This window comes from Cryptomeria japonica, chromosome 4, assembly GCF_030272615.1.
Source record: "Cryptomeria japonica chromosome 4, Sugi_1.0, whole genome shotgun sequence".
Lineage (NCBI taxonomy): Eukaryota > Viridiplantae > Streptophyta > Pinopsida > Cupressales > Cupressaceae > Cryptomeria > Cryptomeria japonica.
The window spans coordinates 566,002,743-566,028,573 of NC_081408.1; the positions used below are offsets into that span (position 1 = coordinate 566,002,743).

The 25,831-nt window shown below is 37.9% G+C and overlaps 1 protein-coding gene across 1 annotated transcript in view; it reads left to right on the top strand.

Moving 5' to 3' along the window:
- Positions 1-25,631, top strand: part of LOC131036109 (uncharacterized) — a 117,173-nt gene extending 91,542 nt beyond the window's left edge. The window contains exon 7 of the mRNA XM_057967923.2: positions 25,289-25,631. The gene's annotated coding sequence lies outside the window, so the exon portion shown is untranslated. The remainder of the gene's footprint in view (positions 1-25,288) is intronic.
- The last annotated feature ends 200 nt before the right edge of the window (positions 25,632-25,831 follow it).

Here is a 25,831-nt window from a genome sequence, read left to right on the forward strand (position 1 = left end):
CAAAGACTAGTTTACGGAGTTCAACAAGTCCCCATACGAGGTGCACTGATTGACGATTCTTTGACTAGAGACATGACCAGCTACAGTCAACCACATAACAACATCCAACACTCGCATATAAGGACATGATCATATACAAAACAATCACATGAAAACAGCAATACTTGAGATCAAGGACATATTCAGTTACAAAATAACCATATGACAATATCCAACATTCACAATCAAGGAATTGCCATTTCTTAATCAAATGCGAATATAGAAAATTAAACACGCATTGACATAAATCTGTAAAGACAGTCATTTTTCCATATTGCTTAAAAATTACAAATCGATCTTTTTGTAATTGATCTAAATTTCCAAATACAATATTTGGACAAAATCACCATTACATAATAATTTCAATACTAAAATTGCAATTATATGATCGTGCCTCTATTCCAATACATAAAAACAAAACATTAATAAATGTATTTTCTCATCTAAGATCCATATTTCATTAAAAGAAAATGTCATGAAATTCCTAACTATCTCTATCTGCCTTCAAATTCCCCAATTAACATATTATTTAATTTCAGAAATTTCCAACTAATATATTGTTTTAATTTCCAAGAATTAACAAATAATATAATATTTATTTTTCCAATATTCAAATACTATATTATTTCCTTTATAAAAATTTCCAGATAACAAATATTATTTAATTTCTTAAGATTTTCCAAATAATATATATATATATTATTTCATTTCTCTAAAATTTACTAAATAACATATATATTAATTTCACTTTCTAGGATTCGCCAAAAACATATGTTATTTTACTTTTAACGAGCTATATTTAAAAATATACAAATTTAAACTCAATTTAAATATATTTTAAAATAAAATTAAAATATAATTATTAAAATAATCTTATAACCACGCTGTCTTGGACAGCGAACCAATCCATACAGTGGTCCCAAATTATACCACCAAAAAATAAGGGTTATGGCGGTGGTTGCTACCAAATGGTAGCAGTCCCTACCCTTGGGCAGCGCTGCTACCATATGGTAGCAATCGCTACCCGTCGCTGCCAAATGGTAGCACTGCTACCATATGGTAGCAAACGCTACCAAGCGGTAGTGCTGCTATCCTATGGTAGCAGAAGCTACCCTGCCATGTGGGGGTTAAAATATATATATATATATTTTATATTTTTATTTTATTTTATTTAAAAATAGAAAACCCCCAATTTACTGCACAGCCTCAGACTGAGACAAAAAAAGAAATAAATTTTCAGAAATAACAAGGATTTTCATATATTAATTTTTTTTGAATAACCAGTCCCAAAAAGCTAAAACTGGGAAAATTTCTCCAACACAATTCCATATTTGGGCAAATGGAATCAATTTACACACATTCATCCAACCAATTTTGCCAAACACAAACTAATTCCACAATTTATGAATTAAAATAAGAGATTCAAATTGAAATTTCTTAACAAAACCTACTAAGAACAGCCACACCCATTTTCAATATAAAAATCAATTTGAACAAACAAGAATTGATCTGGAGGTTGGAAATGAAAGCAAGAAGGATTCAAATTCGAGATTTAACTACTACTCTTCCTTATTCCACAAATCTGAAAGATTTTTCCACAAATAAACACAGATTTCTTAAAAAGAAACAAATCAGTAATTTCTTTACAACAAAGGAGGTTAACAATAATCCTACCTCCATATGCAATCTTGGAAGTGATTTGATGAAGAGCCCAACTTGCAAGCTCAAGAATTCCTTCTCCCACAAATGCCCAAAATTTTCCATTCCAAAAACAACTCTCCCAAAATATTTTTCAAAACCGAGGTTAAAAGGGAAATGTTTGACCAAAAATCCATTTTTTTGGTTGAAAATTATTTTTCCCCAAATAAAATCATTTCCAAACAATTTAATATCAAAAAATTGATTTTTTTTTTCAATTGAATTAAAACTAACATATATATTTCAAAATGCCAAAGAGGGTAAGATATTTCTATTTTCCAATACTATTTAACCTTTCCTTTCAAAATGCATATACTTAATTAATTCATCTTTTAAAAATAACTATTTAACCAAACTTGCTACAAACATGAATTTAGCAATCTGATTATTGATTAATCACACTAAGGGGTCCTATTTAATTTAATCCCTTTAATTTACGAATGCGTAAAAACACAATTAATCTAATTAAATACTTAGAATTTAATAATCAATTTTTACAACACACAACCTAAGAAAGCCAAACAAATACACGACCCGCATACCCAACCAAAGGGGAAACTGATGGACAACTGACGATGTTCACTTGAGCACGACTAGGGTAAAACGTAGAGTCTTATGACTACCTAATCCAATACCATTGGACCAATAAGGTACACTCAAACCGGCGAAGCCCGGTGGAGACGAAACCTCGTACCTACGCGGTACTGTACCTGCAATCTCCTGCAACAATGAACCACACATGCATACATATATATATTCAATGAGAGTGTTAGCTCGGGGTTAATAACACGAATCAGAAGAACAACTAATCTTACATAAGAATCGATGCAAAATCAACATTTACAGTTACACACATTAAGCATGATACCCGACTATAACATTACAACATAGTAAATCAACCATCCAAGAAAGGCACTTCAAAGTCAACCAAGGTCAAACTGGTTTTAAAAATCTGATTAGGGCAGGGGTACTACATCCTCCCCCCCAAGGTTCCGACTTACTCCTAGAAGTCGCAAGGCTAGAAGGAAACATGCAACACACATTAGCCCTGAAACTTATTTAACAAATATCAAATTGCACATATGAATCTTTTCACAATAAATGAAACATTATTGCTAAATCCTTTACGAATGCCATTATCCATTGGTAAGATACACCCAAATTCATACATTTTATAACATTCTAGGAACTATCTATAATCATAGCAGTGAAACAAGAATTTTCTTCTTTTCATCACACCAAATTAATGCATTAATTGAGGTAAACAACAATTACAACACTCATCTACCAAATATGACAAGAAAACATGCTGTCGCGATCAATTTATTTTACCATTCCATCCACTTCCTAAACTTATCGCATAGAAATAGCTTCAAATTCCAACTTCTATAACCAAGTTAACTTTCATGAAATAAGAGCAACATATATAACACAATTGCTTACACTTGCCAGGCATATAAAAACCTTTTTAATGACTATGTCCCATAACACAGTGACAAAACAACACATTTTACTCCCTGTTTACACATAATATCCATCCACAAAACTGGAATGTACAACTCATAAGGCCACATGTGAGCATGTCTAATGCTTGGTCATAGATAAATGCACGATCAACATCTCTATGCCTGATCTCAGAACAAAATAACATGATCATAAATATCCAACATCTCACTCAAGGGCTTGATGGTGCTAGGGCACACACATAACGGTGATACCTTCCATACAAGACCCTCGTGACCATCCCTTGTTGAGTAAGGTGGTTAGCTTCCAAGAGATAGTCACCACACATAGGTAGATAGTGGATCCTAGCTGCATCACAACCTCACATACCCCCATCCTCAAGGTTCCCTACATCTACTTCCTCGTATACACTCAACCAAGACCGTCTCATACGTCCTTGGAGAGGAATTCACATTTCAACACAAGACCAGCATATGGAAACAATAAGGATAAACCAGTTTAGCAACCAAACAACCAAACCCTAACCTACTAAAAATAGTAAGTTCTCCCTTCACCAAAGAATCAAATGCATGTTATGCCACCTAGAAGTTCATGGAAAACTCAGAATGAAACCATAAGCAAAACTGAAGAATTCCCTTCTGAAAAACTCTAAAAAGCTCGTGCAAAACTCTACAGAAGTTGGAAACCCTAATTCTCCTTTCCAAATAGCCTACGGGTCTTCGGAATAGGCCAAAGGACCATTGAATGCACATCACTGAGAAAGGGATCTTACACATTAACATGAACCCATAAGTCTGATGCAAGTTTCCAGCCCATAGAAATATAGAAATCAGCTCCAATTAATGTCATAACCCTAAATACACTCTAGGGTTTGAAACACTTCTTCCCAAAATGGAGCGGCTAGCTGAAATAGAGCTGAAAAAAGATGGAAATGACCTCAAAAAGGTCAGTCCTGCAATTGATTGAAGAAAACTACCCTCCAACTGATAGATATGCTCAAAAATTTCCAAAAGAGGCTGCCATATGCACACTGAAGCTGAATTTTGATGGAAACTAACATCCAGAGAGATGGGTTTTCGTCCAAATCCTCCAATTCCACCAAAACTTGGTGTTCCTGAAAGCCCAAGCTGTTGAAACCTTCATACAAGCTGTTGATCTGAAAAATGGAGATGTAAGAATGAGAGCAAGTGTTATGAAAGTTGTTTTTTATAACTCTCCAAGAAGTTCGATCTATGATAGAGTCACTTTTTGGCCTTTAAAAACTTAAAATGAGTTTGAGGGTCTATTTTCTCATTGACAATTTGGCCCCCTTTTAAAAACAACTTGAATTTACTAGGTAGGGGGTTAGTTTTCACTATTCATCCTTATGTTTTTCAGTTACTATTCACTTTTCACTATTCACATAAGGCTAACGTTAGAATTTGAATTTTAACCATAGATATAACTCCGAAAAACCAACTGGAAGACCTGTGAAGCTCCCAAACTGGATCCCACAACGCCGGGTTGGGTCTCAAACTACCCAGCTGACCTACGAAACCCCAATAGTAGGTCAACCTCCACCAAAAATTGTGAGGGCTAAGGAAGGGACATTACAGTCCTCCCTTCTCGGAATTGCTTGCCCTCAAGCAATTGCAAAGCTGGATGTTGAAGTATGCTCTCACTTTCCCAAGTGGCATCTTCCAACGGCAAGTCCTTCCATCGTACTAGATACTCCCTGATGATTTTGTTCCTTAGCCGCCTCTCCCTCATGTCAAGAATCTTTGCAGATATTAGTATCAACCGGCCCTCTTCATCCAAGTGAGGTAAATCTGGTGACGAAGTAACATGTTGTCCCAGGGCCTTCTTCAAACAAGACACATGGAAAACACTATGTATCTCGCTCTTTGAAGGTAGTGTTGGTTGAAAATTTTGTACAGTTGCGGAAATATACAAAATTGTGGTTTCAACCACAGCGTGTGAGTAAAACTCTCCTAATGAAGGGAAGACTCCCCCTATCTAACTACAACTTTAAAAATAAAATAGGATGGGACAACAATTTTTCTTCTTCTTTCAAGAAAGACTATATCCTTTTCTCTTCACAGAAAAATGATAGCGATTTGATATAAAACAACAGTAACAACTTTTGAAATGAAATGAGAGAAAGGAAATGAAGTTTTCTGAAAGCTCAAAGACTTCCGTCACTTCCTTCGAGACAGGACAGCAATATCAAGCTCAAAGACTTGATTATATGAAGTCCTATCTAACCTTTTCTATACTAATTCTATCAAGAACAAATTATAACAGCTCAAAGACTGGAATATTTTATTCTTTTCTACTTAAAACAATGGGAAGTAGTATAAGCTCAAAGACTCACAGCTATTTCTCACAAAATATGCTTCTAAACTCTCTTAAGAATAAGTGCAAGCACAAAGACTTACAACTCCTCTCAAAACAATATTTATTCTAATTTATATTAACCTCAAATACTTGCAGCACAAAGACTGCAAATCAAATTCGATTAAGTTCTTTGAAGAAAAACTTGCAAGAAAAATAATATAGAACACAAACTCAAGTATGTAGCACAAAGACTCAAAGCTTGAGCAATTTCCTTCTATTCCTTTCAATTCTTGAATTCACACATGAAAGCTCAAAGACTTTTTTGCTGTAAATTTGGCAGAGTTTTTACTTGCTTTCCCAAAAGATAAAAATTACAATAGACCCCCTCAAGTATTTATAGAGGAGGAGCTTTGAGAAAAAGGTGGGAGGATCCTAACTAACTCGAAAGATCCTCTCAACCACCAAGACTTATTCAATAACTAACTAAGACTTATTCCAACTACAGTCCTAATTGAACACAACTTGTAGTTGCTTTACATGTAATTACAAAAGTGCAAGTAATGAGTTAACTTGCATTTTACAAAGTTACTTTTACATGTAACTTGTCAAAAGAAAAACTACAACTAAAGATTACAAATGTGGAAAAATACAACTAAGTGTTGAAAAACACTTAAGCTGTAGTACGTGAAGACATGAATCCTTCAAACTTCTGGATGATCATTCGTAGTTCATCAGGATCCGGTTCATGGGTGTTCTTGGCAACAACCATGGTTTTCACAATGGTATCATGGCATCGGAGGAGCGCAGAGCTGTTTTTCTCCAGGATGGACTGGATTTCATGCAAAACGATTTGGTGTTTCATCAACATTTGAATTGAAGCAGTTGAGAATTGTTCGCTCCTTCATTCATTATGAATCCTCTTCTGTAAATCAACAAGAACTTCTTCTTTTGGAATTAACTCTTCACTTGACTTATTATGTTGCAAGAGGCCTTTTTGCAATGAGAGACAATATCTTGGAAAAATTCACCTCGTAATCTCATTGCATCACCAATCTCCTCAATGAGGGATTTAAGAACCAGAGCCTTATTTTCCAGAAGTTCTTCAAATTCCAAGTACATGACCCTGGAAGAGATGATGGCATGCTCCTGTTGAACACTCAACTGTTGTTGGGGCATGGTACGCCAGATTGTCAAAATATCTTCAACACTTTCTAGATTCTTTTTGAAAGTATCAGAAATCTAATCCAGTTTCTCTTCAACGGTTTCCAACTTAGACATCATCTGAAAAATGTCTTTCATCACTTGTGCACATAGATCATGAAGCTGATCAACCCAAGAATCCAATGCTTGTACCTTCTGAGCGACCCTTTCCACTCCACGAATTGATTCTTGGGAACCGAAAGAACCTGTGGGATTACTCCCTTCAGCAGCAGGTTTTGTGATTTTATGAACAACTGCCATAAGTTGTTAGTTTTCCTCTTCTAGCTTGTCTTTCTTTGCTAGAAGTTCATCACACCGCTGTACCAGTGAAGCTACAAAAAACTAAGCATTACGTTTAATCACCTCATGCGTTTGCTTACCCAATTCTATCCTTGTAACTTTGTAATCAGCAACTGACATTTCTTCAAGTGGCTTATCTGTAATGGGTTCAACAATTTCAGCTACCTTCATCTTGTTGCTGTCAACAGTTACTCTGGAGATAGTCTTGGCCTTTTTAGCAACCTTGGATCTAGACTGTTTAAGTTGCTGATAATCAAAGGCATCAGGTGAGATTTCTTGCTTCTTCCTTTTTGGAGTAAAAGAACTAAGCCATGGAGGTAAAGCTATCAACTCTCCTTCAGTAGTAGCTGTAGGCAAAGGAGAAGCAGTTTTTGTTTGAATAACCGTGGTCATCCTGGAAGGAATATTCATTTGGATGGCGACCATGGTTTGCTCAGTAACCAATGGGCATGAAGATTGCCTCATAAATGCTTCAAAACTAGAAGTGGAGGTGTCAATCTCTGACAACTGGATACATGCAGGAGTATCTTCAGGATCTTCCAGCACACTCTCTTGTTGATGATCAGGAGGCGGTTCGTATGCTGAAATAGGAACAACATTCTGAGGAGATTCATCCACAATCAAGTTAGGAGGAGAAAGGGGCGTCTCAATGGAAACTGGGGGAATGATCTCACGAGGTGAGTCCGATGTTGGGGACTTAGGAGCATCATCAGATTGCTGCCCTTCTTCTGGATTGTCCAGATCGATCACCTGAACATGAAATCGTGACTTTTCCTTCCCACAAACTGTCGCTTCCTTAAGAGGAAGCACTACTGCCCGACTAACTCGCAATTTGATCCTTTTGCTCGAAGATGATGCGCCTTCTTTGTTGTCAACCCGAATCTCAGACTTACATCCAAGAGGCCCTGTAGAATCATCTTCTTTTCCAATCTTGATTTTTATGGGTCTAATAGCATTACTTTTCAGCCAAGTGTTGGTGTTAGCCAAGATAGGCTGAAATCTCTCAAGAATGGATATGCACTCCTTGTGTGACCACTGAATTAAAGGAAGTGGAGCTTCTTCAACCCTTCGTGAAATATATTCATGATCAAGTACGTGGCCATTGTCAATCATCCCTTGTGGAATATCCACCAAGTTCAAATCAACAACTTGCTCAATAGTGAGCCTGCAGTAATCCATCTTCAGAACCTCGACCTCTGTACGGAGATCTACCCAGATATGCTCAATGCGATGCACGTGCACGAAGGATTTTTTGATCTTCTCCTTCATATCTCGGTAATCAAAATCAGGTCTAGATCTAAACCTTTTGAGCTTAATTTCCTACATTTCGGTTTCCATGGCCTTGGCTTTAACGGATGTGACAAGAGATTACCGGCCAATTTTTAATGGGTTTGTTGTAGAGATCCCCATTCCAACCTTATGTCTGACGGACTGATGAGCGTGGACAGCCATGATCTGTCTTCCCAACTCCATAAGAATGATCTTATCAGTTGGGTATCTAGGGAGCATATATGGTTGCCCACTATAGCATCCGATTCTCATATAGGTGAAGGTCGGGAACTGTAGAAATAAGCATCCATACTTACTCACCCTTTCCCATGCCTCATTTGATACCCTTTTGTTCTTCAGAGTTCTGTCAAATTGACACATGAAGTAACCGAAGAATGCATCTTGAACTCTTTTGAAATGCAATTTGTTTGGTCTCAAAGGCAACTGATCATAATATTCCCATACCGGTATAAGCGAGCGATCACCCTTGGTAGAAAGACTTGGAAATGTCTAAGTGATGCTGCCAAGTACACCAAATATGAGTTCATGTAGAAAGTCATGGTGGAAGAGACTGCTGAAAGTTGTTCACATAAGGCATCACTGATGACTTCTCCCCATGATATATGATGGGATTGCCTTATGAACATGATGAACTGGTACATCCAGGGCTCAAAAACATTAGAATGTTCAAGGCCCATTATCCTGCTGAGGAGGGTTATGATGTCTTCTATTTCCCATTTGAAGTCACAGCGGTACAACTTAGCCCACCTTGAGAAGGCGTCTCGTGGCTCATGGATCCACTTGTTGATATGACGCTTGCAGTATTTCTCCCTTTTCACATAATACTCAGCTGGACTCTCTTTGGTGATTTCCATGTAAACAGGTGCGGGAGGTATTCTGAAGATTTTCTCAATTGTGTCTGCATCAAGGCGGATTATTGCTTTGCTATCATCATTTTTAATGATTCTTGTCTCCTTGTCAAAGTGATGGGCGCAAGCAAGAACAAATTCAAGTTCTAGGGCAGCCATTGGGAAAGAAGATGCGTGATAGATATGGCTGTCCAACAGCCGCTGCATATTGCTATCTTGTGGATCTTCAACCCTCTTGACAAATTCTGACATGTTCGCATGCCATATCTTTGTATCTCTTATACGATCCAAAGGAGAGGAAACTTGGGAAGGTGCAACTTCATTCTGGTACTTGTCATATTTATATTTCATCTTTTTTGGAATTGGAGCTGATGACAAATCTGGTATTGAAGGACAACCTGGAATACTGTGATGAAGACTTAAAAGTGTTAAGGCATCATCATAATCAGCTGCAATTAACATTTTTCCTTCTTCAAATGGGAAGAACTTCGACTCTTGCACTTCACGATTTTTGTGAGAGAAAGATAGGAAATAAATGGAAATGGTGGAATCTTGACTTTGACCAATTTCGGATCTTGGGGAAATTTTCGCAAGTATACAAGTTGGAAAGAGTATACATGCAATTGGATTTTTAAAACCCGAATGCAAGTACATTTGTAAATTTGCAAATGGAGAAATGAGTGGAAAAGGAGAATTAGACTTGCGGAAAATGATGAAAATTGAAAGTACGGATATGGGTGACATGAATGGATAAAAATGGAAAGATCCGGGAATGTCATTTTCATGAAAATGGGAAGAACTTTTCAACATGTAATTCGGTTCTTAAAACCCAATTTTGAAAGGAAGGGTATTTCACATCTTTGCAACTTGGAATTTTAACCAAAAATGGTTAAATTCTTTAATCGTAAGAGAAGAACAAAGATTTCCAGCCAACTTGTAATCAGGATTTAAAATCCCGAATACAAGTAAAGCGGGAAAATGGGGAAGATCAATGCAATTCAAAAATTGCTTAAGAAGGGAGAAAATCTCTCTCACAAAACCGATTTTAGGGGCAAGAACAACACATTTACAAATTTACAACTAGAAAGGAAAATAAGAAAACAAGAAAATGAAACAAGAAAAGGAAAGAAAACATACCTTGTTTCAATCTGAAAAAGCTTCTCGAAAAGATGATCAATCTTTAGAAGAAAGAATAATAACTCTTAAATAGAGACAATTTGCAATGCCAAACCCTAGCCACGTTTTTACAAAAACGCTATTTGCATAAAAACGTGGTGACCAATGCAAATAAAATGGCAGGAAAAGTGGCCAAATCTCCCTCTATCTCCAACGCATAAGCAAGAGATGCAAAAATGACTTGGGAGATTGCTGCTTCGTGGAGTAAAAAACCCTCAATAAGTGGATTCAAGGAATCACGTGGTAGGTTTTGAAGAAAAAAAAACAGCAAACAAAAACCCCCAAATGGCGTGAAAGATGTCTACAATTGCATGAGAATAGGAAGGAATCCTAAACGCCTTGCATCTCCAACAAATCTCCACAAAAATCGCTTTGAAATCTTCAACAAATTCGTTTTTCTTGCTGGTCGGATTTTTTGGAAGGAATAGCAAGTTCGATTTTGCATGTATTGGAGAAAATCGGGTTTTTGGGATGAAATAACAAGTTTAAAATGCACTTTATCTCATTCCTAGACAAAATCGGGTTTTTTGGGCAACATGACAAGTTTAAAATGTCACTTTTCCCTCAACAAGGCAAAATCGGGTTTTTAAAATGGAATTACATGTTTAAAATCCTTAAAAAATGCACTTTATAAAGAAAATCGGGTTTTGGAGAGAGATGTGCAAGTTTAAAATTACTTGTAAAGGGAAAATAAAATCCCTACAAGTAGTTTTAATTCACTTGCACATATGTAATAGGGGTTTAAAATCCCTATTACAAGCAAAAACCATTAAAGTAGGGGTGCTAGAAAAGAATTACAAGTTTACTTGTAACTTAACCTAAAAATCCTTGTTTTAACTGAAAAAGCCAAGAAACATCAAGGGGGAAATAAAAAGCAAATTACAAGTTTTTATTTTTCATTAAAGTGCACTTGTAATTAGCCAAAAATTTCCCTACAAAGGCCAAAACAATGGAAATCATTAAAACTTGCAATTCAAGAGAACTTTCCCACCTGCAGTTAGGGAGAAAAAACTCAAAATTGAAGGAAAGACATAGCAAACGATTCCAGAATGCGACGAAATTCGATACGTGGTTCGAGGATGGACTGAGGATTAAGCCAGTCCAAGGATTAGTCGAAATTATGCCTCGAGAAGCGTGCCATAGAGTAAAATTTTCATTTTTTCACAAAATTTTTATGTAATGGTCCATTTTTTAAAACAAAAATGAGGACAACAACTGCCTCTGACTGGGGAATTCTTTCATTTATCCTTCAAGATTGTGAAATAATAGAACCCAGATCTCTAAGTGCCTTCCTCTTATCCATTGGGTCACAGAGTCCATCAATGCAAAAACAATAAAACAAAAGACAAAAAAAACAAACAAACAAGAAAAAGACATTATTTACAAGAAGTTACCTTGAACCTTCATTCAAAGTAATGCTTCAAATGCTGACCATTATAGGGCAGCACAAATGGTGTACCATCATTATAAGCCAAGATAAAACTATCTTCTCCAGCAATACGGTGAATAGTGAAGGGTCCTCGCCAAAGAGAATCAAATTTTCCTTGTAAACTTTTCGGTTCCCTTCGCTTATCCCAAAGCAAAACACGATCACCAACTTGGAATCCTCTTTGCTTTGCTTTTTTATCAAAAAGGACTTTAACTTGTTGCTGATGCTGAGCAATCCGGTCCACTACTTGTGTTCTTTGCTCTTCCAGCTGAGAAAGATACATGATCCTCTTGTCTAAAGCGTCCTCAAAAGTTTGATCTTCAATTGCTTTAGCCAACTTAAGAGCAGGAAGTTCCAAAGTGATGGGTATTTCTGCATTGATCCCATAAAGAAGCTGAAATGGTGACATACCAACTGGGGGTCAACTGGGGGTGAACTAGTACTGGGGGTCAACTCGGTACCTGTAAGTCGGAGTAGTTCCTGCCAGAAAATACTCATAAATCTACTATCCCGATCACTGACAATGGTCCTAGGAAGTCCATGGAGACAAAATATCTCACGAAAGAATAACTCTGCCACCTGTGAGGCTATGAAGTCGGCTGCAATAGGAAAGAAGTGTGCATATTTTGTCAATCTATCAACAACCACATGTATGTAGTCCTTCCCCTGATCTCTCGGAAGACCTATAATGAAGTCCATCGTTATACCTTCCCACTTTTGTTTTGGAATGGGCAATGGTTGCAGAAGTCCAGCTGGGAAAGTATGCTCTGACTTGTTCTGCTGACAAGTCACACACTCGCGAACATAGCGTAGGACATCATCCTTGAGTCCTTAAAATGAAAATCTCTCGTGAACCTGCCTGTAAGTTTTGAACTACCCAGGATGTCCTGCTAGTGGAGTATCATGAATGGCACGTTGAATCTTTTCCTTCAACTTCGATCCAGGAACTAAGTAGATTCTATTCTTGTAGTACATCACATCATCAATCACTGCATACTTGTCATCTTGTACTTGCCCATCAATAATCTCACATGCAAACTGATTTTTGGAATATTCAATTGAAAGTTTAGACTTCCAATCAGCTGAAATCTCACTTATGGAACAAAGGGCAGCGACAGAAGGCCTCCTGGAAAGTGCATCAGCGACAACATTTTTCTTCCCCTTGACAAACTCAATGTTGAAATCATATACCTCAATCTTGCTGACCCATTTCTGTCGGCTCTCATTGAGTTCTCTCTGTTCCAGGAAGTATTTTAAACTGTTGTGGTCAGTTCTCACCACAAACTTCCCACCCACTAAATACTGTCGAAACTTCGCCAAAGCATGCATGATGGCGAGCATCTCCTTATCGTAGGTGGAGTACAATCTCTCATTGCCCCTCAATTTCTTGCTCTCGTATGCAATGGGATGGTGGTTCTGCATAAGTACCGCCCCTATACCACCTCCTGACGCATCATACTCTGGAACAAAGGGCTGAAAGAAATCTGGAAGGGCTAGGACAAGACATGTGCTCATAACCTGCTTAAGCTTGTCAAATACATTGAGCCTCATCTGTCCAACAAAAGGCACCCTTCCGTGTAAAATCTGTCAAAGGGGCCGCTAACTGTGAATACCCCTTCACAAACCTCCAGTAATAAGCACATAATCCCAACAAACCCCGCAACTTTGAAACATTCCTAGGTGGCGGCCAATCCAGCATTGCCTGTATCTTTTCCTAGTGAACCTTCACTCCATCTGCACCAATCGCGTGACCCAAGTATAATCTCTCTGTAAGTTTAAATTCACATTTGGACATCTTGGCAAACAAAGGCTGAGCCTCCATAATACCAAGGACCTCATCCAAATGTCTCATGTGCTCCTCCCAGGTTCTACATATATCAGGATGTCATCAAAGAATACAAGCACGTACTTATGCAACTACATATTGAATACATGATTCATGCATGACTGAAATGTAGCAGGTGCGTTAGTGAGACCGAATGGCATCACTAAGAACTCATAATGTCTGTAGTGACATCTGAATGTGGTCTTATGGATGTCCTCACGAATACGGATCTGATGGTATCCTGATCTCAAATCAATCTTCGAAAAATACACTGCCCCATGGAGCTCATCTAGTAACTCATCTATGCGTGGAATCAGATACCTATTCTTAATTGTTTTCTTGTTGAGTGCACGGTAGTCAATGCACATGCGCATGGTGTCATCCTTCTTCTTCACCAACACCACAGAAGAAGTGAAGGGGCTAGAACTAGGCCTAATGAATCCCATGTCCAATAACTCCCGCATGGTCTTCTCTATCTCATCCTTAAATACCTTAGGATGACGGTAAGGAACTGTAATCACGGGTTTGGCCCCCTCTAGCTCTATCACATGCTCAAACCCAAGATTAGGAGGTCTACTGACAGGATGGTCTCCAAACACTATGTTGTGTCTGTCCAATATCATTTGGATATCTCCATGCGTTGCTGGTCTATCATTTGAAGAAGGTGACTTGGACGAGACGAAACACTGTGTCGCCTAAGTAACATCCCCATGCTTGAAAATAGACTCCATTCGGTGTGCTGAAACTACAATAGGTCCACTGTCAGAGACAGCCTTTAACACAACCTTCCTACCATTTGCTACGAATTCCAACTCCATCCACCTAAAATCTTGAACATATCTGCCAAGCGACTAAAGCCTTTGGATACCAAGCACCGTGTCAATCTTACCAAGACCCACAACATAGAAGTCATCAGTCAAAGAGTAATCACCCATCTGAATAGTGAGTTGTGGGACCCTCCTAGTGCAACGCATAGCAAATCCATCTGAACACTAAAACCCCAAAAATCCTCTACCTGTAGCCCACGCTTAACAACCAAGCCCTTGTCAACAAAGTTATGCATGGCACCACTGTCCACCATGCAAATCACACATTGTCCCTTAATCACTCCCTTTAGCCGAAAGGGATGGATCCAAGGGACTCCTGAAAGTGTGGCAATAGTGACCTTGGACGTATCCAAAGTCTCATCCCCTCCAAGCTCTTCTTGTGGAACCTCCTGCACATCCTCGCTATGGCTGCCTCAGATGTTGTATCTTGTGCATGCTCATCCTCTACATCTGAATAGACCTCTATGAGATGTGCTTTGTCTTTCCCAAGGTATTTGTGACCCGGTTCCCAAGGTTCCTTACATGAGAAGCAAAGCTTCTTCCTCCTCAACTCATTTCGTGTCTCCTGATCCATCCTAGGAGGAGGTGGTGTACTCCTGTGCTAAGTAGAAGACTGCTGATTAGGCTTAGAGCCTCTAGGAAACTTCTTATCCGAGTGATAAGAAGTGGGTGGTGGTGTGGTGTCTAGGTCCAAAGTAATCTGTATAGCCTCCTGAAGGGTACTAGGCTTAGGCTTAAGAGCCTTGACTAGTCCCCATAGCCTATCATGTAATCCTCCACAAATAACATCACCACACGTCTAACTGGTATCTCCGGAACCATCACTGCAATGTGTTGAAACTCATTGATGTAAGTTTCAACATGGCCTGTCTGCCTCAATAGTGCTAGATCCCTGTAATATAACTCCACATCCTTGCGGTCAAATCTAGCAATCAGTCGCTTGGTAAACTCAGTATAGGAGTGTATAAGTCCATGGTTTTGTGTGACCAAACCATGGTGCCACTGCCACCAATCGTAGGCCACACCCTCTAGATGCAACACTGCGAACTGTCTGGCCTCGTCCTCAGGTATAGGCTTGAGTGACAAGTATATATCCAACTTGTGCACCCAAGCTCGTGCACTCATTGTCCCAATGCCATCAAAAGTAGACAAAGAGAGCTTGTTGGTAGCCCTCTGTAGGTCACTGTTACCCTACTGACGGGGAACGCCTATCATCCCTCATGCTGTCTCCGCGTTGTGAACAATACTAGGGAAGATGGAATACCTCTCTCACATGAAAAGGTAGGCAGGTCCACTCATCACTGGCCGCCATCACCACATCCTGAAATGCAATGCCCTCTTGTGGGTCATCTGGAAGTGGCTCATCTCTAGGAGGGAATTGAGGCTGTAGGGGTCTATCTACTATCCGAGTGTGAGCCCTCTCATGTCTATGTGAACCACATGCACCATCAAACGATGATGGGGCTCTACTACTGCCACGGCTACCAGCTGCAGATACCGATATGTCATGCCTATCACGCCTATCCCTATGGCGCCCCAAGTCCAATCTGTCCAATATATCCTGTAACTTGTCAAGTGCCTACACAATCCTAGGTTGAGACTCCACAAGAGTTCTAAGTAGCTCATCAGGGTCTAGACGATTTTGTCTGTGATTGGGGCTCCTACTACCCTCCTAATGATCACCATGTCTGCACCTGTTGGGACACCGAAATTAATGGCCAAATGACGGGGTCCTCTTTTGCAGGTGTAGTATCTGTAAGACCCAAATTGTCTGCGATGCATGTAAGAAGCCACAAGACCCTTAGGCTGGTAGGGTCATGGCTCTGATACCACTGAAAGATCCCCACTCCAATTTTCACCCAATCTGATCCGAATTAGGAGGTTATGTGCAGTGTTTATTTGCTGATAAGTCTTTGGCCAGCGTATATTTGGATGGGGTTTGACTGGTTTTTGTTATCGTTTTGATTGGTTTTGAAGTTTTATGCAAGATTCTTGAATATGACATAAAGAGATTGCTCATTTAATCTAACACAATGCATAACACACAAGGAAGGTAATTAGGTAACTGTCATTTGCTTAAAAGAGCAGTGTACATACCATTAACATGAACTCATAAGTCTGATGCAAGTTTCCAACCCATAGAAATATAGAAATCAGCTCCAATTAATGTAATAACCCTAAATACACTCTAGGGTTTGAAACCCTTCTTCCCAAAATGGAGCGGCTAGCTGAAATAGAGCTGGAAAAAGATGGAAATGACCTTTAAAAGGTCAGTCCTGCAATTGATTGAAGAAAATCTGCCCTCTAACTGATAGATCTGCTCAAAAATCCCCAAAAGAGGCTGCCATATGCACACTGAAGCTGAATTTTGATGGAAACTGACACCCAGAGAGATGGGTTTTCGTCCAAATCCCCCAATTCTTCCAGAAATTGGCGTTCGTGGAAGCCTAAGTTGCTGAAACCCTCATGCAAGTTGTTGATGTAATATCCCTGTTTTTTTTTTGTTTTTTTTTTTAGGCCAATAGTAATCATCCACAAACAGATAACCCGTTAAGGTTAGAAAGCATAAATTGAAAACTTGCTGGAAAATGTAACCCTTCCACTTTCTGATCACCAAGTGCCCAATGTGGGAAGGTGAGAGCATACGGTGTTGAGGGGATCGTTAGCTTCAAAAAACTGGAAACAATACAATGCTTGGGCGGCAAGCCAGCCCCTTTCACTTATCCAGCAGGAATGCAAGAAACTTGGCGGTGAACCAGCCAAGAGAAACATACAAAGGCACAAATCACTCAACCGCGATATTTCAGCGGGAGGACTGAAATTACAAAACAATCTCAACTCAACTGCGTATGCAGCGGGAGGACCATTACACTTAGACATCACTCGACCACTTATGCAGTGGGAGGATTGAATTACAATTTACTTGAAAATAGGCGGCAAGCCAGCCTCTTCCACTTTTCAGTGGGGTGAGAGTTACAAACCAGAATTGGTTAGTAGTACTACTACTTAATCTTACAATAATCAAGATAATGTGAGAAGAGAGTAATGCTGAATATCCAAATAAGAACATGAAATTTCTGCTAACATCAAATCTGCAGGCTGGAATTGCAAAACCAGCAGCCTATGGATTTACTAAAATGCTCACAACTCTCTCAATACTTATCCAAAACACCCAAAATCAATTCTAAACAATTGCTATGCCCGCCACAATGAAAACAAACCTAAGGAAAGCCATCGAAACACCCATATTTATTTTGCACGCTTCCCAATGCATTCACTAAACCCCACGCCTAACCTGGGAAGTTCGATTTTCAATATAAAAATCCACACTCAGAATAAGATGCTAAAAACTTACAATATGCATCGCCAGTGGTAGGAAGAAAGGATGAGCCGATACCCAGAATGATGGAATCACCTGGTCAAGAGGTGTGAGCAAAATACACTTTCAGCAGTCTCGCGACCAGCAACCAGAAAACACTCCAATCTCCATCAAAACACTCCACAATCTGCAACTCACTCACCAACATCACTGGGAATACATGAACACGGCTAGTTACTATCTTGCAAGTACAAAACTAAGACTTAGCTAGGAAGCCACACTTCGAAGCTCAGATTTTTCAATCGCCAATTCGGCAGCATAACGATGCAAATTCATTTGATACCAAATGAGAAGCCCAACACTCTCATTTATAGATTTTGAGGGCTCAAATTCAAATTCACAATCCCTCCAAATGAACGCCAAATCCAAATGCACATTCACTTCACATTATTTTGAAATTACATTTCATTTCTCCTTTCTCCAAATCGACCTTCTCATAGGAGCAAATATTCTTTATAAAAATGACAATAAAATCATAATGTGGCATCCAAGGTAGATAAGTGAAATATATTATAAAATTAACTTATTTCTCCATAAGGCGTCCATCTTGCCGTATTAATATTTCACTCTATAAAGTATTTTTCCTCAACAATAAATCACCCAATATATAATTAAGGAAATGACTTATATATCAATATAACTTAAGTAACCCCTTTTAAATAAATCGTCCAACTTTTGCCTTAAGTTATAATTTAATTTAAAATACCATTTTTCATCAAATACTGAACCTGCCAAAACAAGCTCCAAGGATATGGGGAAACAAGCTGAGAGAATTGCCCTGCCAGAAATAGTCACTGAACTGAGCTGAGGAACCCTTGCCAAGAATAGCACCAAAAAATGAGGGAAGACCAACTGCTCAAACTGACTTGTCGGAAATAGCCATCTGAACAAGCCTGCTGACATCCTGCTAAAAATAGTAAGTGTTTCCAAAGTGATTTTAACCACATTTTGAGCAATCGTCGTACTTACTAAAAATAGTAAGTCTGGAAAAAGTCACCTGATGCAGATGCATGTCGAACCATCCTGAAGCTCTCTGAAAACCCAGAAGGAATCTAGAATCCAAACTGTCAAACTCCCACATATAGCCCCTGAAAACACCAAAGAATCCTCCTAGAAAATAGGAAACCCTAATTTCTACCCCCGACTAGCCTATGGGTTTCCAAACTAGGCTAACGGCCAATAGAACTAATCATTGCGGAGAAGGGGACATTACAGCTGATCTGAAAAATGGAGATGTAAGAATGAGAGCAAGTGTTATGAAAGTTACTTTTTATAACTCTCCAAGAAGTTAGATCCATGAGGGAGTCACTTTTTGGCCTTTAAAAACTTAAAATGAGCTTGAGGGTCTATTTTCTCATTGACAATTTGGCCCCCTTTTAAAATCAACTTGACTTGCTAGGTAGGGGGTCACTTTTCACTATTCATCCTCATGTTTTTCAGTTACTATTCACTTTTCACTATTCACATAAGGCTAACATTAGAATTTCAATTTTAACCATAGATATAACTCCCAAAAACCAACTGGAAGAGCTGTGAAGCTTCCAAACTGGATCTCACAACCCCGGGTTGGGTCCCAAACTACCCAGTTGACCTACCGGATCCCAATAGTAGGTCAACCTCCACCAAAAACTGTGAGGGCTAAGGAAGGGACATTACATCTTTCTAGGACAGTTACCTTATGTGTTCCCCACAATTTTGCTTTTAGTATAACATAGTTCATTTGTTTCTCTCTTTACCTTCAATTCTTTCATTATTCGGACCATGCCTCTTCAAAGCACTTGTACCATTCCCAATTCATTATCACTATCATCATTCAAATTTCCATCTTCCTCCGTTTTTCGTTTAGTATGTAGGGACATTTTATCTTCACTTTTTATGTCCATTGCCCAATTGTAGGCTTTTAGAATAGGATGAGGGTGGTACTACCTTCATCTTTTCTCTTAATGTTGAAAGCAGAGCTTCAATGAACCATCACTTTTTATACCGTCAAACCATTTTATCTCCAATTTTACCAAGAGTTTTGAGCCTACGATTGTAAGCTTTCACGTTTTCATAATTCCCTTGCTTCGTGTTGTAGATTTTTGCTACAATCATATAGTCATCTCTGATAAGTTTGAATTCTTTTTCAAATGCTTTCCTTATAAGTCCCATGTAGCTTTTTTAGAACATAGTCCTACTACTGAGGGGTGAGAGAGGGTGTAGTGTGAATCAGTAGTAGATGCAATACTTTTAACTTTGGTGACTTTTTAACTCGAGTGCAATTAAAGCTTTTTTATCTTCAAACTGATATCTGAAAGAGAATGTAACTGAAACATAAAAGCAAAGCAACCACACAAGAAACAAAGCACAATATTTTACATAGAAACCTAGGATGGGAAAACCACAGTGAGAAATGCTGCTAGGATCTACCATCCTAGGCCAGCCTCACAATGAATCTTGATTACAATATTTTCAAGGGCACCAACCCATCAAACTCCCTGCTTAAGAGCACCAACCCTTACAAGCAAAACTTTACCAATCTGAGCACCAACTCAGAATTCTTTTGGCAACAACCAAATGTGTATTTCAAATGTTTGTTATAATTGACTTTATACTTCTACAATTCAAAACATTTCATGTCTGAAAAGAATGATAAAAGCCAATTACAAAACAACTATCATCACCTTGCAAGTGTATTGTTCTGTCCCAAATGCTTCAAAACAGTAACCTGCAAATACACCTTATGAACTGTGTACCATCAACCTGAAAACTCCAATAATTCAATTTTATCAATGGTTTGAAGAACTTTATTAAAACAGAACAATAGATTTTCTGCACTCTGAATGGATTAATCAACAATAGTTACAGCACTTTTCCGATTTGTTTTTCATGTCAAATGTACTCAGACTTGTCTTTGAAATCCAACCAACTTTACTACACAATCTTCTTTACCGCAACTGCACATTGTAACATAAATGCACAGAAACAGTTATACTAATTGAAAATGATTCTGCCTTTTACATATCAGAGACTTATCTTCACCACTCAATTCGATATCCTCAGTTTCATCACATTATTCACGCTCATGTCTCTGCATTATATAAAGTGCGAATGCTGAAGAAGAGTTTAGAACTTCACATAAGTGCCTCTCAGTTAGAATGGCCTTCAACCAACCTTAACCGGTTTGAACAAATAATAAAGCTTGTAATCATAATAAGAACTACGATGACAAGACTTAGCCAAGGAACGTTGGTTAGTCTATAAAGCAGTTACAACCGGTTAATAACAAATAGTTATATGAACCGTTGAACCATCAAATATAATCACAAAACAAACTTATAACAAATGCTGAATGTTTGTCTTGAAAACTCGTGCATTTTCTTGAGGGAACTTTTGAACAAACAATGCAGTGCTTTTACAATCCATCATGTGCAAACAAATACACTGGCAAGTAAGTGATGGTTCTGAGACCCTGTTCTGAGATGCAATTTTAACCTATATCTATGTTTAATGACAATGATTGCCAACATCTTTGGAGGGAACTTCAAGCTCTGTGTACCAATCTATCGCTATACCCCTCAAGGTTGTTGGAAATGATCTTAATCAGTAAGATATATCGTCTTGGACATTAGCTATCCAAGTTGTTTTGCAAGTTTTACAATGTTCTACATGATCCTTCGATTCATTACCCATGAATTTCAGGAGTTTTTGGTTGTCCACATTTGGGCTTGTCGAGGGAGTCATCTTTTTTCCATGATGCAATGTTCGTGACTCAAACTTGGTTGGGGAGTTTTGGCTCATAAATTTTCTCTTAGCCACATAGGAATCCTCTACTTGTACTGTCTCAATGTTCTAAACACTTGGGTTGCCTTCAAAATCTTTCCTATGATCTGTTTGTCCCAGAGTTTTTGTTAATTTTGTGACCTAGATCAGTAATCAGATTTCTAACATTTAATTATTTGCTAGCATTAAGTAAACCATAATCAAGTAGATGCAAGAATGAAAACAAGAGAGCAAGAGAACAACACAAATACCCTGGGAAAATCTCCAAGGAGGAAAAACCCAGCACTAAAGACCCACAGATCAAATTATGTATTCAATCTTAATTGCATCAATACAATACTTAGCTTGACTCTTCAGATCTGATTCCTTTTATCATATCAGATTTGCCCTTCTAAATACACCAAGTCTTCATCAAGGAATACCAAATGACTTCCATCTCTTTGAACAAGTTCACGCAATCCTCTCCTTTATTTCGCACCTTCAATTGCAGAGCTATTTCGCTGATTGTATGAGAGATGAAGTGAATGATTGTATTTGCAAGTTGACTTTATTTATATGTGTCTTAACCTTTATTAAATCCAAGTCGGCCTTCCTCCTTTTGGCGCCAATTTATTTATTGAGGCGTGGTGTATTCTAGGGTGGTGTGAAGGTTAAAGGGCCTGACCTTAACTTGGGGGCACGTTACCCCTTTTAGGACCCAGTCCTATATGGGTTCGGATGTTGCCTTAAGGCAATCCGAACCCATCTTACCTAGTTACAAACAACAGTTTTAGGCTCAAATCCTCCCACTATTGGCTATTCCATTGGTAGTAGTTTTTGAATGTGTTGGATGTTTTTCATATGTTTTTGAGAATTAATTTGTGGACTCTCTTTCCACTCTTCTTCCTCAGGTGGTGATTGTGCTAGTGATTTCTTGGCTTAATCGTCAAGGTTCAAGTATACTTTGTCAGGTTGTGGTAAGTGCCTTGCTATTTCTTCCCACTCTGCCTTTGTGTATTTTCTTGTTGTGGTAGTCTTTTTCTCTTCTCGACTTTTACTCCGACTTATGCTTCAGCTTATACTTCATTCTTGAGAAGGGCCTTGACTTGGGAATTGTGCGGTTGTATTTTCCTCAAGTGTTTCGCGTAATCTTCTTTGTTCTCTTTGCTCTACGATACTTGAAGATTGGTTGATCTCTTGGTCTTGACCACCTTGGGGTCTCTTCCTGTCTTTATTGGGGTCTAAGGGCATGAATCTCTTATATATTGAACCCAATTTCTTTGAAGGAAACAATGCCAAATGTTTACTGCTTTATTCGATAAAATAAATACATGAATTAATAGTAGAGATGACAATGCATACCAATATAGTAGTAAAATTTATCTTTATTTGCACATGAAATTATTATAAAGGAAGACCAAAGATGGTCAGCCAAGGATCAGAGTTGATCTGACTAGATCACACCCCTTTCCTTGATGATACACAATCTATTTAAAAACCCCAACGGTTTCCAAGAGGAACACAACCATCAACCAACTAATGCTTATAACTACTTAAAGCTAACAAACAATTAATACATAGTTGGATAACCAATAGCGTTGAAATATAATAATAGGCATTGTACATTGACTACACATGGCAATAAGAATGCTTGTTATTCAACCTTTGTCTAAGAAGGATTTTACATTTTTCTTTTTAACTTCAGATCACACAAAACACAAAAGTAGAGGATGCACCAAGGACAAAATACAAATTCGACTAGTATAAAAAATTTAAATTTTAATCAGCTATTCAATAATTTATGCAATTTGTAAATAAACATGTCAAAATTAAATAATACAAAATTATTAGAAAACCTAAAATACTGCTATTATAAACGTAAAGTTAATACATCAACCCCTAAATGTTGTTTTTAGGGTCATCTAATTGTATTAAAAACAGCAGTTGTACAAACCCAAAAACAACATTTTATAACCATACATTACATCAACAATTTATTGTATATCTGGATTGAAAACAAAACTAAACAACTACCACAATATCACTGATTTCAGATTTAGCCATTTAGGAATGAACAATTAAAATAAAAAATCCAAATCTGAACAAATGAAGGGCCCTGGCTTAGCTTGAAAGATTGATAGCTTGTAGCTTGGGTTCAACTACTTGCCAAAAACAAAAACTCGCCAAGGTCTGAGGAAAAAACTCTGCAACTTTAAAATTTGCTTAAATTTAATTAGAAATGCATTTTTTTTTCGCAACTTTTAGTGAGGAGATGCATCCAATGAGTCAATAAATGAAAACGCAAAAGACACAAGCCAAGTCTAGATATATTTGATTGATTTAAATGCAAATTGGGTACAAAATGGCATCCTCTTGTGGAATGCTAATGGCTGATAGACTGAAACAAAATGAAATAGTAAATTATCTTTGTAAAACTAAAAGTAAATACTACATCACAACATTTTACATCTTCCTCTTCTCAGCTCTAGTAAAAACTAAGGGAGAGATAGAACTAGAGGGTATAGTCTTAGGAGTCCAATGTGGCTTCTCCACCTCACCAAAATGAGGTTGAGGGTAGCATCCCTCGCGGGGGTCTAAGGGTGAGAGAGAGACAGGTAGAGAGATAGGTCTAGATATTGGGGGAGAAAGGAGAGAGTGAGATAGAGAGTCGTAGAGAGAGGGGATAGAGGAAGAGTGATAGGGAGATAGATAGGTCTAGAATAAGGGGCAGATAAAGTATAAGTCACATTTCAATATGAAATATAATTCATATTTAAATGTTATATTTCAAGTACATATTCTGATGAAGAGAATGAGATTAACTTGAAAAAAAAAATTAGATAATTTTTTGAAATGTTTGGGCCTTTTTTTTTTATGCAGCCAAGTTTTGCCAGAGACTTGCTGAGTTTTTGTGAAAAGTCATCGAGTTTTTCCTAAAAACTCTGCAAGTTTTTTGTGCAAGTTAATGGCGTAAGTACTCGCCGAGCAAAACAACTTGCGAGTTTTTCAAAACTCGCCGATTACTCTGCAAGTATTCCATCTATGGCTTGATCAATGTATTGGACATTTGGCACTCGCTCCTCTTCCTATTGCTCACCCTCATTTTGATAGTGGTTTGGAGGGAGAGTCGAGTCTGAGATGCATTTATAGTTTTTTTTGGAGTGTCTAGGATGTGTGTGGGGCCCATAAACTTTTAGTGTTCAGGTTGCGTGCAGAAACATCAAGTAAAGCGTTTGATTTCTTTTTTAAATTGTTTTTTGGAGTTGCTTGGTGTAGGGGGGTGGTCAGCAGTCTTGGAAAATTATGAGACATTGGGGGTTTTCTTTAAAGTGTTAGGGACATCTAGACTTTCCCCTAGTGTAGATACACATTCAACTACATCCAAAGTAGAAAGGCTCTTAAACCCAGCTTTCATTTTCTTCTATTCTGTCTGCAAGTCTAGCAAAATCGGGATAGCCTGAAATTGGAAGAGATGTTATCTATTCTTGAGTGACCAGGCAAGATTACATTTTACCTATGAGATGACTTTCTGCAGGGTCAAAAACTACTCTGTACAGTTCCAAGTTTCAAACGTGTGTAATCCTTGGATATGAAATAAGTAAGAATGATCTCACATTAGCTATCCTCAAAAACACATCATTTCTGATAGATGTCTGCAAGATGTAAATTTAAACCCTGTACTGAATTCTATATTTTCCACAACATTTTGATGAGTTTAGAATTTGCCAACACTTTTACTGGTTGTGTTTGATGCAGGAGACATGCTTGCCAAGATCTGTAACTTATACAATGATGGTTTACATGTTTCTTGATGGATTTTAAGTACAAGGCTTAGGAGATTGTTCATTGGAGAATCTATATTTAAAGGCAAACAACAAGGGAGTTTTAAATCTTCTGAGTTTCCTGCTCTTGTTTAGACACATTTATTAAATTAGTCGCTATGGCTTCTTTGGCAGCATGGCTCAGTCATCCTGATCCTTAAGGCAGTCCGATATCATTTCAATATCAGACTGTATATTTTTTGGGTATGTAAACAGATATTGGACATCATGTGTTTTAATGAATAAATCTAATGAAAATTAATCACCGTTTCATTTGATTTCTTCTACAGTACACTGAAGTTCAGTTTTTAAGTATTTATTGGGTGATCATATATAAACAATGTTTAGCATATCAATAACGTCTTATATAGATCTATTTAAGACCTTGTTGAATTTTCCAAAATTATCGATCATGTTAATAATTTTTTAGTGGTTACAACGCTAAAACTATTAGAAATTTCTCATAATTGTATTAGGG